The 10,622-nt window shown below is 36.1% G+C and overlaps 1 pseudogene; it reads right to left on the reverse strand.

Moving 5' to 3' along the window:
• The window catches only part of LOC102836081, a 161,789-nt pseudogene extending 160,617 nt beyond the window's left edge, over positions 1-1,172 (reverse strand).
• Positions 1,173-10,622: the final 9,450 nt, after the last annotated feature.

The following is a 10,622-nucleotide window of genomic DNA, read 5'->3' on the forward strand; positions in this document are numbered from 1 at the left end:
GAGAGAGAGAGAGAGAGAGAGAGAGAGAGAGAGACATTCTGGTAGGGTTCTGTATGTTATGCACTGGACCGCAAGGTCAGTTTGAACCTCAAAGTTCAGTTGCTCCTTGGAAACCCTATACAGGGTTGCTATGAGTTAGAAGTGACTTGATAGCTCATAACAACACACACACACATAAGAGTGCATTAAAAATATCCACACTCTGGGTATAATAAATTGCTTGTCCATGGCTAATGACAACATTGAGTGTTCATGTGAAATGATTCTTTTTCATAGACAAGTGACAGTAGATTATGTAGCAAAACAGCCATGGCTATGTCTATGAAACAAACCATGGTAAACTTGCATTTTGAAAAGTTTGTGCAAGATGAGTACCCAAACAACTCTAGGAGGGGCATAAACAGAAGTGTTTGGACATCTGAAAACAAAATTTTGACCTACACTAGAAGGAAAGTAAAAGTTTCTTTAAAAAGTCAGTACTGGTGATGAGACATGGATTCATCAATACAAATTTGAGAAAGCAAGCAGGGGGATGGTTAAATAATAATTACTTAACAAAACACCCTATTATTTCTTTTGGAAATTATTTTTTAAATGCACTATAATTATGAGCACCTTTCTTATGAGTAAATTTTTCTGCATTTGAGATTAATTTAACCACTCTTTATATGAGGTTTCTTTGGAATACTCATTTCTCTTTTTTTTTTTTTTTTTTTGTTTCCTTTTAAAAGAGAATTTAATGCCATATGACTGCAATGTCTCAAATAACTCGTGAGCAACAAGAAACCTAGTTTAATCTTCTCTAGCAATACAAGTAAGTGGTCACCCTGAGACCAGATGTTTCAGTGATGATCCCATAAGCACATTACCACAGACTTGAGTTAAGGACCATGGAGAATAGGCCCAATTTTATTCTGTTGGGATAACTATTAAAGCTATTCCAGTTTCTTCATTAGTCCATACTCTTTTTCAGCATCCGTTTTCCCTACTTACCTGGATAAATACATTTGTGCTCCAAATTTGACCTAATATGTTACTTCCTTTCCTTGTAAATTTTCTGGACTATGAAATTGGGTTCCATGAATAACCTATATTCTCATAGCATCCTGTAACTATCATAGCAGTTTCTTTGTTCTTGTTTGTCTATAGCACCTACCTTGCAATATACTCATATTTAGTATTGACACTCAACATGAAGCAATGTATCTAGTCACTCAGTATTTTGAAGCAATGCATAATGGTTTATATTTATTTAAAGAATGGAATAAATTAATTATCTGGATTAATAAAACTTGTGTAATATTCATTATATTACAACAGCTCATTTAATTGTATGCCTAACCCACAATATATGGTATTCCTAGACCTGGCATAGTGACTAATTCATATTACCTACTCCTACAGTTCTTGAATGTAGCCAGGAGTCCTGGTGTGGCACTGTGGGTTAATATGCCAGACTGCAAAGCCATTTGAACTGGCAAGATCGGCAGTTCAAGCTCACCAGCTGCTCTGCAGAAACCTTATATAGGGTCACTATGGGTCGGAACTGACCTGATCGTACATCACAACAACAACAGTTGTTGAATATTCGCATCAAGACACAAATGAATCATGCTGGTTAGGCAAACCAAAATATGCAAGATTTATTATTTTTTAACTTCTTGTTATTTATTTGCAATATAAGCATATGTTGTTGTTGTTAGGTGCCACCAAGTCGGTATCACCTCATAGCGACCCTAAGCACAGCAGAACGAAATGCTCCCTGGGTCAACCTCACAATTGTTCCTAGGTTTGGGCCCATTGTTGTCATCAGTGTGCCAATCCATCTCTTTGGGAGTGTCTTCCTCTTTTTCTCTGACCCTCCACTTTACCATTGATGCCATCACCTAAATCATTGTTAGAAGAGACTCTGAGACTTGCTCATGAGCATAGATAAGATAAATCAAATGGAAAGAAAGAGCTGAAAAGAAATTTTCAAAGGCAGCTTGAAAGGATATAGTTAAATATTATAATGAAATGTGCAAAGACCTGGAGTTAGAAAACTGAAAGGGACAAATGTGTGCAACATTTTTCAAACTTAAGTAACTGAAGAAAAAATTCAAGCCTCATTGCAACATTGAAAGAATTTATGAGGAAAATATTGAATGATACAGAAAGCATAATAAGAATATGGAAGGAATACACAATCCCTGTACCAAAAACACATGGCTAATGTTCAACAATTTCAAGAGGTAACATATGATTGAGAACCAATGGTACTGGGATCCAAGTTGTTGGAAAACAAAGTTCCAGGAGTGGGCAGAATACAAACTGAAATCTTTCAACAAAATGATAACAGCACTAGAGGCATTTACGCAAACATGCCAAGAAATATAGAAGATAGCTACCTGGCCAATTAATTGGCAGAGATCCATAATTCTGCCCATTTTAAATGGAGGTGACTAAATGGAATGCTGAAATCATCAAACAGTATCAATAATATCACACACAAGTAAAATCTTGCAAAAGATAATTTAAAAATGGTTGCAACAGTGCATACACAGAGAACTGTCAGAAATTCAAGCCAGATCCAGAAGAGGACACGGATCTAAGGATGATACTGTCGCTGATGTCAGGTAGATCTTGGCTGAAAGCAGAGAATACCAGAAAGATGTTTACTTATGCTTTATTGACTATACAAAGTCTCTAGACTGTGTGGATATTAACATTTTATGGATAGTATTGCAAAGATAGTATTGCAATTTCAGAGCACTTAATTTTGCTCATGTAGATCAAGAAGCACTTGTTAGAACAGAACAAGGGAATACTGAAAAGGAATACATAAAAGATGTGTGCCAGGTCTGTATCCTGTCACCATACTTATTCAATCTGTATGCTGAGCAAATAAACAGAGGAACTGGATTATACAAAGAAAAGCATAACATCGGGATTAGAGGAGGACTTATTAACAACCTGTGATATGCAGTTATGCAACCTTGCTTGCTAAAAGCATAGAGGACTTTAAATATTTACTGATGAAGATCAAAGACTACAATCTTCAGTATGGATTGCACCTCAATATAAAGAAAACAAAAATCCTCATGACTGTACCAATAAATAGCATCATGATAAATGTAGAAAAGATTGAAGTTGTCGAACACTTCATTTTATTTGAATCCACAACAAACACTAATGGAAACATAAGTCAGCAAATCAAATGCCGGATTGCATTAGGCAAATCTGCTGCACAAGACCTCTTTAAAATGTTTAAGTGCAAAGATGCCATTTTATGGCTAAAGTGCACCTGACTCAAGTGATGGTGTTTTTGATCACCTCATATGCACATGAAAATTAGGTAATGAATAATAAAGACCTTAGAAGAATTGATATGTTTAAATTATGTGTTAGAGAATAACATTAAAAGTATCATGGATTGCCCAAAGAGCAATCTACTAAATCTTTGTTGGGACAACTACAGCCAGAATGCTCCTTAGAAGTCAGGATGGTAGAAATCATTTCTCACAGCTCAGACATATTATCAAGAGGGATCAGACTCTGGAGAATGCCATTATACTTATGAAATTTGTGGTTAACAAAAAGTGGAAGACCTCAATAAATGTATTGACACAGTGGTAGCAGCAATGTGTGCAAACATAACAATTTTGAGGATGTGCAAGACTAGGCTGTGCTTTGTTCTGTTGTGCATAGGGTTACTATGAGTTGGAAGGGACTCAGTGGCAATTAACAGCAACAGTCTCTGTGTTATGATTCACAGTCTAGAAGAATTACTATTCTCTTCTGTTTCAACCAGTCACTTTGTTCAGAATTGAATAAACAGGGGTCGGAACCAACTCAATGGCACTTAACAACAACAACAAAACTTAAATAATTTTGTTTTACTTTACACAGAAAATCTAAAAGGAACTAAAATTCTAAGTTTAAATGCTCACTGACACTATTATGGTTCACAAATCTAGGAATGATTCTTGGTACACATTTTTCAAGTATTAAAATTGCTGAGAATTCCTAATACAACGTCTTTCATGTAACTTGCTTTGATTTTCACTCTACAAAAATCGTTTGCCCAGAAATAATAAGAAATGGAGGGGGAAAAGTATCGTTCTTTCCTTTGTATATTCATCACATTGTAGATCAGACAGATCTGTTAAAGTTTAATCCAATGTTATCCTAGAATGAAAAATAGTTTGAGTAAGTCTTTTTAAGAACGTGAAATGTGCTTTATCCATTAGCAATAAGTATGTCTGTTCAAGGTTTGTTCTTAGGTTTGTGAATCAGAAGACAAATCCAAACTTGTGTGATAAAGCAGATTTGGTTCATTTTGCTACTATAATTTTATGGGGGAAATATGAGATCAGTTATTGTAAAAATGTCACCAACCAACTTTCCTATTGCACATTCTACTCAGCTGGGATCAATAATTCATTGCAATAGCTACACTGAACTCAGACACCATACTTAAAGTTATGGAATTTATTAGGGAAATTTACAGGTTACTATTCAGGGTGAAAAACATTCAGGGATCAATTCATCTAGTCAGAACAGTCTCTTTTCTGCTGTGCAAACAGGCAGGCCTCAGCTCCTTGGCCTGGCCTTTGACATACCCTGGTAAATTACAAAGTTCTTTTAATGCTGTTCACAGGCACATTGGTTTCCTGGTACCATATGATATGTACTTGACCTCAAGGTCAGTTGGAACTGAAAAGTTGACAGTTCAAACTCACCAGCCACAACTCAGAAACCCTTCACAGGGTCATTATGCATTGGAGCCAACTCAACAGCACTTAAAAACAATGATAATACAGGACACATTATTCCACCATAAGCATCAGCCTGAAAGCATTCAGTTCTAGCTCCATGGGACACCAAACCCATTTAAGGTGTCTGGAGACACTCTACTCTGTAAAACTTCTACCTAAAGTCACTCAGTTTTATTTGCTCCATGGTCTAGGAATCCCACCGCTCTGTCTCATGCTTTCTTGGTTCTGTTGCTGCTGCTCCTTGGCTGTTTCTCTGCACTTTTGTGGTGCCACAGCATTCTGTCCCTGGGTTGAAGAAGTTCAGTACTCAGGGACATCAGGGTCCAAAGGATGCACTACAATCCTGGTTCTTCCTTGTTGCTAGTGAGTTTCTCCTCCTCCTGACTCTGAGATGGATCATTTTAAACCCAGCAGTATGGTAACGTTGATGAATTTCCTCAGTAGATTTCCAAGTCTTTGCAACTACAATTAGCCCTGTAACAATCATTCATAACTGAATTGTATCATCCTATCAGCATCTTCTCCCTCTTTCTCTTACTAACACCCATCAGGAAAAATTGTTTGGTACAAGTTACAAAGACTAGGGTAAAAGAGACATATTAAATAGTTCGTTGAACTACAGATAAATTCTGATTTTATGTAGAAATTAGTGGTTACGAATCGGGCTGCGAACCTCAAGGTCAGCAGTTCAAAACTACCAGCTGTTTCATGGGAAAGACAAGGCTTTCTGCGCCCATAAAGATTTACAGAGTAGGAAACCCTGTACAGGGTTACTATGAGTTGGAACCGACTCCACGGCACACAACAACAACAGGTATTAATTGAGCTCTGGAGTGGTGTTGAGGAATAAATATTGGACTGGTAGCCATGAGGTCAGCAGTTCAAACAAACAAGCTGGTGCCAGAAACCTTATACAGTGTCAGTATGATTCATAACCAACTCAATGGCATACAACAGCAATAATAGCATATTATTTTAATTGAAATTAACAAAATATTTAGAGAACTTTTGCAAAATGCAAACTAAAAATTTTATTGCATAAAAAGAGAAATGAGAAAGTAAGAAATGAAAAATTAACAACTAAATAGTTAAAAAATATCAATAGTTAGAAAACATTTTATGACATCAATTAGGATAAGCTGCATATAAAATAGCAAAATGTTCTAGTGGTAAATATACCCCATCTGCTTATTGTGTGCAAGGGGCTTTATATGTTAAAGGATTAAAATTAACTCAGAAGCATATTACATTGTTTGTACAACAACCGACATGTGAATTAAAACAACATAGTAGGGTACTTACTTGTAACTTTCAAGCATCATAATGGTGAGTTTATAAAAGAAATTTCAGTCCTAATTTAGCTTTTTGTTGTTGTTAAATCTTTTAGTTTTTCCTGAAAGATAGTGTATTAAGTTGAAATGAAGATTATACTTTTACCTACATATTGTTACCTTTTATTATCACAGTCTGTGTGACAATAGATGACTATATCAGTAATTGTTGTTGTTAAGTACTATTGAGTTGGTTCCAGCTTGTAGCAAACTTGTATAGTGTTTCCAAGACTGTAATTTTTGTGGGAGAAAAAGCTAAATTTTTTTCTTGCAGAGTGACTGGTGGGCCCAAACTGCTAACCGTGTAGTTCACAGTCCAGTGCTCATCCTATACAGTTACCATGCTCCCTGTACCAGTAATAAGGCAGTCTAAAGTACTTTAGAAGCCATCAATGTATCTTTTTGAAAATGAACATTTAAAAATGCACCCTGTTTATGAAGGGTGTAATTCATGTTCATCTTTCTTTGAAGTTTGCGATGTGTTATATACTGTGTGGAAAGCTATGGGGGTAAATGTGAAAGCAGAAACAAGCCATTACTTTTATAACCATTTGCCCACAGTTGGTTAGACTATTTCACTGTCATAAATTTTTAGAGGATCACCATCTGTGCCCCTTAAAAATTTCGAACAGGAGACATAGGAGAATATCACAGATGATATCAAGAGTTTCTGAACATGTTTAAGCACTTTTCTCAAAATCCAAGGGGTATTTTGTGCTTGTGATTGTTCCTATGTGTATATTAATTGCTACCTAATACCGCTATGGATATATATTACCTTATGTTACAGACTTCATTATTATATATAATCTCTATTCTACTATTAGAAAGTTATTTTACCTTACTGTTATTTTATTATTCTCTTTAGAGTAGCTCTACTTACACTGTCAGATTATCGACTTTTTAAAATTGCAACTAATTAGTAAAAGGTACCCAGTGGGTGTTGAAAAGTTATGTAATGTGACTAAAATATTTTTTTAGGTTTCACTACTTTAAAGAACTTGTCTCATAAAAATATTTTAAAATTGAAAATGACAGTGGTAAAAACCTAAGAGCTTTTTTCTTATTATTATTATTTTGATTAGTTTTATTATTTCATGTCACCCTACTTTAGTACAGAAATTAAAAATATAAAGATAGAGAAGAAAAATAGATCTTTAAAAAAGCAATGTATCCCCATAAATAGGGTGTGGAAACAGCATTAGACCTCCTCTAATTTCACAAGTGAGGAAAGAATCAGAATCAACAGCCTAAGCTGCCCATAGCTGATTCCTATGTTTCCAAACTTTTTCACCAATTGTGATACCAACCATCCTTCCTCCTATGGCTTTCTACATTGTTATTGGGGACTATCTTGCTTTACAAGATCACAGAGAACTCACAGACAATACTCAGAATTATGGGGTTTATTAGGGAACTTATTGCTGTTGTTATATGCCTATTCATAATGGCCCTATGTGCCATCATCACAATTTGATGTTTAAGTAAGTCACTGGTATAGCCACTGGGTCAATTCATATCACTGGGGATCTTCCTCTTTTTCACTGACCTTCTTCCCTTGCATAATGTCCATTACCAGTCCCTCCTGATAACATGTCCAAGTACATGAGAGTAAGTCTTTGCATCTTTGTTTATAAGGAACATTCTAGTTGCACTTCTTCAGAGACAGATTCATTTGTTTTTTGGCAGTTCACAGTACTTTCAATATTTTTTGTCAACATGATAATTTAAGTGCTTTAATTCTTCTAGAGTCTTCCTTACTCATTGTTCAGCTTGGGTCAGGTACACCTTATTCCTCCAATGGCATCTTTGCTCTTTTAGCACTTTAAAGAGGTCTTTTGTAACATATTAGCCAACTACAATACATATTGATTTCTTGACTGATGCTTATTGAAGCATGAGTGTTGATTATGGATCCAAGTAAAAATAAATCTTTGGCAAATTCATTTTTTCTTTATTTATCATAACGTTATTTATTGGTCCAGTTGTGAAGATTTTCATTTTCTTTACATTGAGGAACAAGCCATAATGAAGGCTATATGGAGTCTTTGATCTTCTTCAGTAAATGTCTGAAGTCCTCTTCATTTCCATCAAACTAAGTTGTGTCACCTGCATATCACAGGTTGCTAATGGCATTTTCTCCAATCCTGATGTCACATTCTTCACATAATCCATCTTCTCAGATTATTTGCTCAGTATACAGATTGACTCACTAAACTGAAAGGTTGCATCCCTGACATAACATTTCCTGATTATAAACCATTCAGTATCCCCTTGCTACTTTTTATCTATGTATGGGTTCCTCATGAGCACAATTAATTGTTCTGGAATTCCCAGTTTTCTCAAGGCTATCCATAATTTGTTATGATTCACACAGTTGAATGAACCTCTTATGAATCTCTTCTAATCTGTTGTCTAGGTAACCATTTTCTAAATTTCTAGGCATTGAAGAATGAGCACATACAGTGCTGTATCAGTTTGCAGAAACATTTCAACTTGTAGTCTGTACGTTTCTGGAGCCTTGTGTTCCTTCGATGCCTTCAGGGCAGTGTGGACTTCTTCCTTCAGTACCATTGGTTCTTGATCATATGCTACCTCTGGAAATGGCTGAGCATTGACCAGTTCTTTTTGGTACAGTGACAGTGTATTTCTTCTTTTTATGCTTCCTGTGCCAGTCAATATTTTGCCCAAAGGATTCTTCAGTATTGCAAGATAAGACTTGAAGTTTTTTCTTCAATACCTTCAGCTTGAGAAATGCTAAGCCTGTTCTTTCCCTTTGGATTTCCAGCTGCAAGTCTTTGAACGTTTCATAAACTTTACTTTGTCTTCTCAAACTGCCTTTTGAAATTTTCCATCCAGCTCTTTACTCATTTCTTCCATTAGTTTTAGCTTCTCTAAGTTCAAAAATAACTTTCAGAGTCTTTAAATACCTGCTGGCATTAAAAACACGCACACACACACACACACACACACACACAAAAAAAACCCAGGTAGTTTTTCTTCCAGCATCATTGCAACAGACTAGTGATGGAAAGTAACAGATTATAATTAATAATCTAGAATGCTCATGATATAGTTCTTTCATCAATACTTTAACTTCTCAGCCATGTCTACAGGCACATCTCTTTTTGGCTCTGGACTAAGCATTTATTGAACAAGTATTACAAAGCTCTTTTACAATAGCAACACAATCCACCAGAAAGTCTCCTGCTTAAAGGCACTCAGCTTTATCGCTCTTTTGTTTGGAGTGATACCATCTCTTGCTCTTCTGTTTCTGGCTATATTTGCTGCAGCTGCTTCTCGGTCACTGCTTTCTCTGTGTCTCTTGTTTCAGTGTCACAGTTCTGTGACACTGGAAGACTTCCAGCACAAGGATCTTGGATTTAAAGGTTGTGCTTCACTTGTGATTCTTCTTTCTTGTTAGCAGTGACATCCACCTTTCTTCCTCTGGGAGGACTCATTTTAATTCTAGCAGGATGAGAAAGCTGATTAATGCCCATGTTAGAGTTTCATACACTGCATTTGCATGGTTCCCCTTCCACAAAAGTGTCATGACACTAAATTACATTATTAGAAAGCTATCCAATCCACTTGTTGGACCACAAGCACTTCACATTTGTACAATTCTATCCAGACATTTGGTGGGAGTTACAAAGACAATAATTGTTGTTGTTGTTAGCTGCTATATTGAGTCAGTACTGACCCATAGCAACCTTATGTGCAGCAGAGTGAAACACTGCCCGATCCTGGGCCAACCTCACTATTGTTGCCATGCTTGACTCCATCAATGCTGCCACTTGGCCAAACCATCTCATGGGGGTCCTCCTCTTTTTCTCTGTCCCTCCACCTTATCAAACATGTTATCCTTCTCCAGTGCCTGGTCCCACCTGACAATATGTCTGAAGTATGAGACTTGAAGTTTGGCCATCTTGGCCTCTACGGAACACTCTGGCTGTACTTCTTCCAAAACAGATTTCTTGGTTCTTTTGGCAGCCCATGGCACTTTCAATATTGTCCTCCAACACCATAACTCAAAGGCATCAATTAGAACAGCCGTACTAAGTAATTCAGTATACCACAGTCTTTTTGTTAATGCTTATTATTTGTGAAATACTTATAAAGTAAAAAACATCTTCTGTAAAATAATCAAAGAGGTTATATATTTATGTTTATGCTAAAAGAATGAGCTTTTGAAAATTAAAATTTCAGATCAGCATGTGAGGATTGTTCTTGTTATGTGCCCTCACGTTAGTTCTGATTCATAGAGATCCTCCCTGTACAGGGTTTCCAAGGAGTGACTAGTAGGTTTGAACCATCGACCTTATGGTTAACTCAGTATACAGATTGAAGCTGTACATTCTCCATATGCAATTTTGTACTTAAATATAATTGCATTACTGAAATAACTTAAAAGCCACTACATTCTATAATGCCTATGAACAAGGGGCCTCAAAAAGTAATTTTATTTCCCAATAGATTTATTTATTTTTTAAGGCCAAGCTTTGTTGTTGTTGTTGTCAGGTGCCATCGAGTC

This window comes from Chrysochloris asiatica, unplaced genomic scaffold (genome assembly GCF_000296735.1).
Source record: "Chrysochloris asiatica unplaced genomic scaffold, ChrAsi1.0 scaffold00066, whole genome shotgun sequence".
NCBI classification, from domain to species: Eukaryota; Metazoa; Chordata; class Mammalia; order Afrosoricida; family Chrysochloridae; genus Chrysochloris; species Chrysochloris asiatica.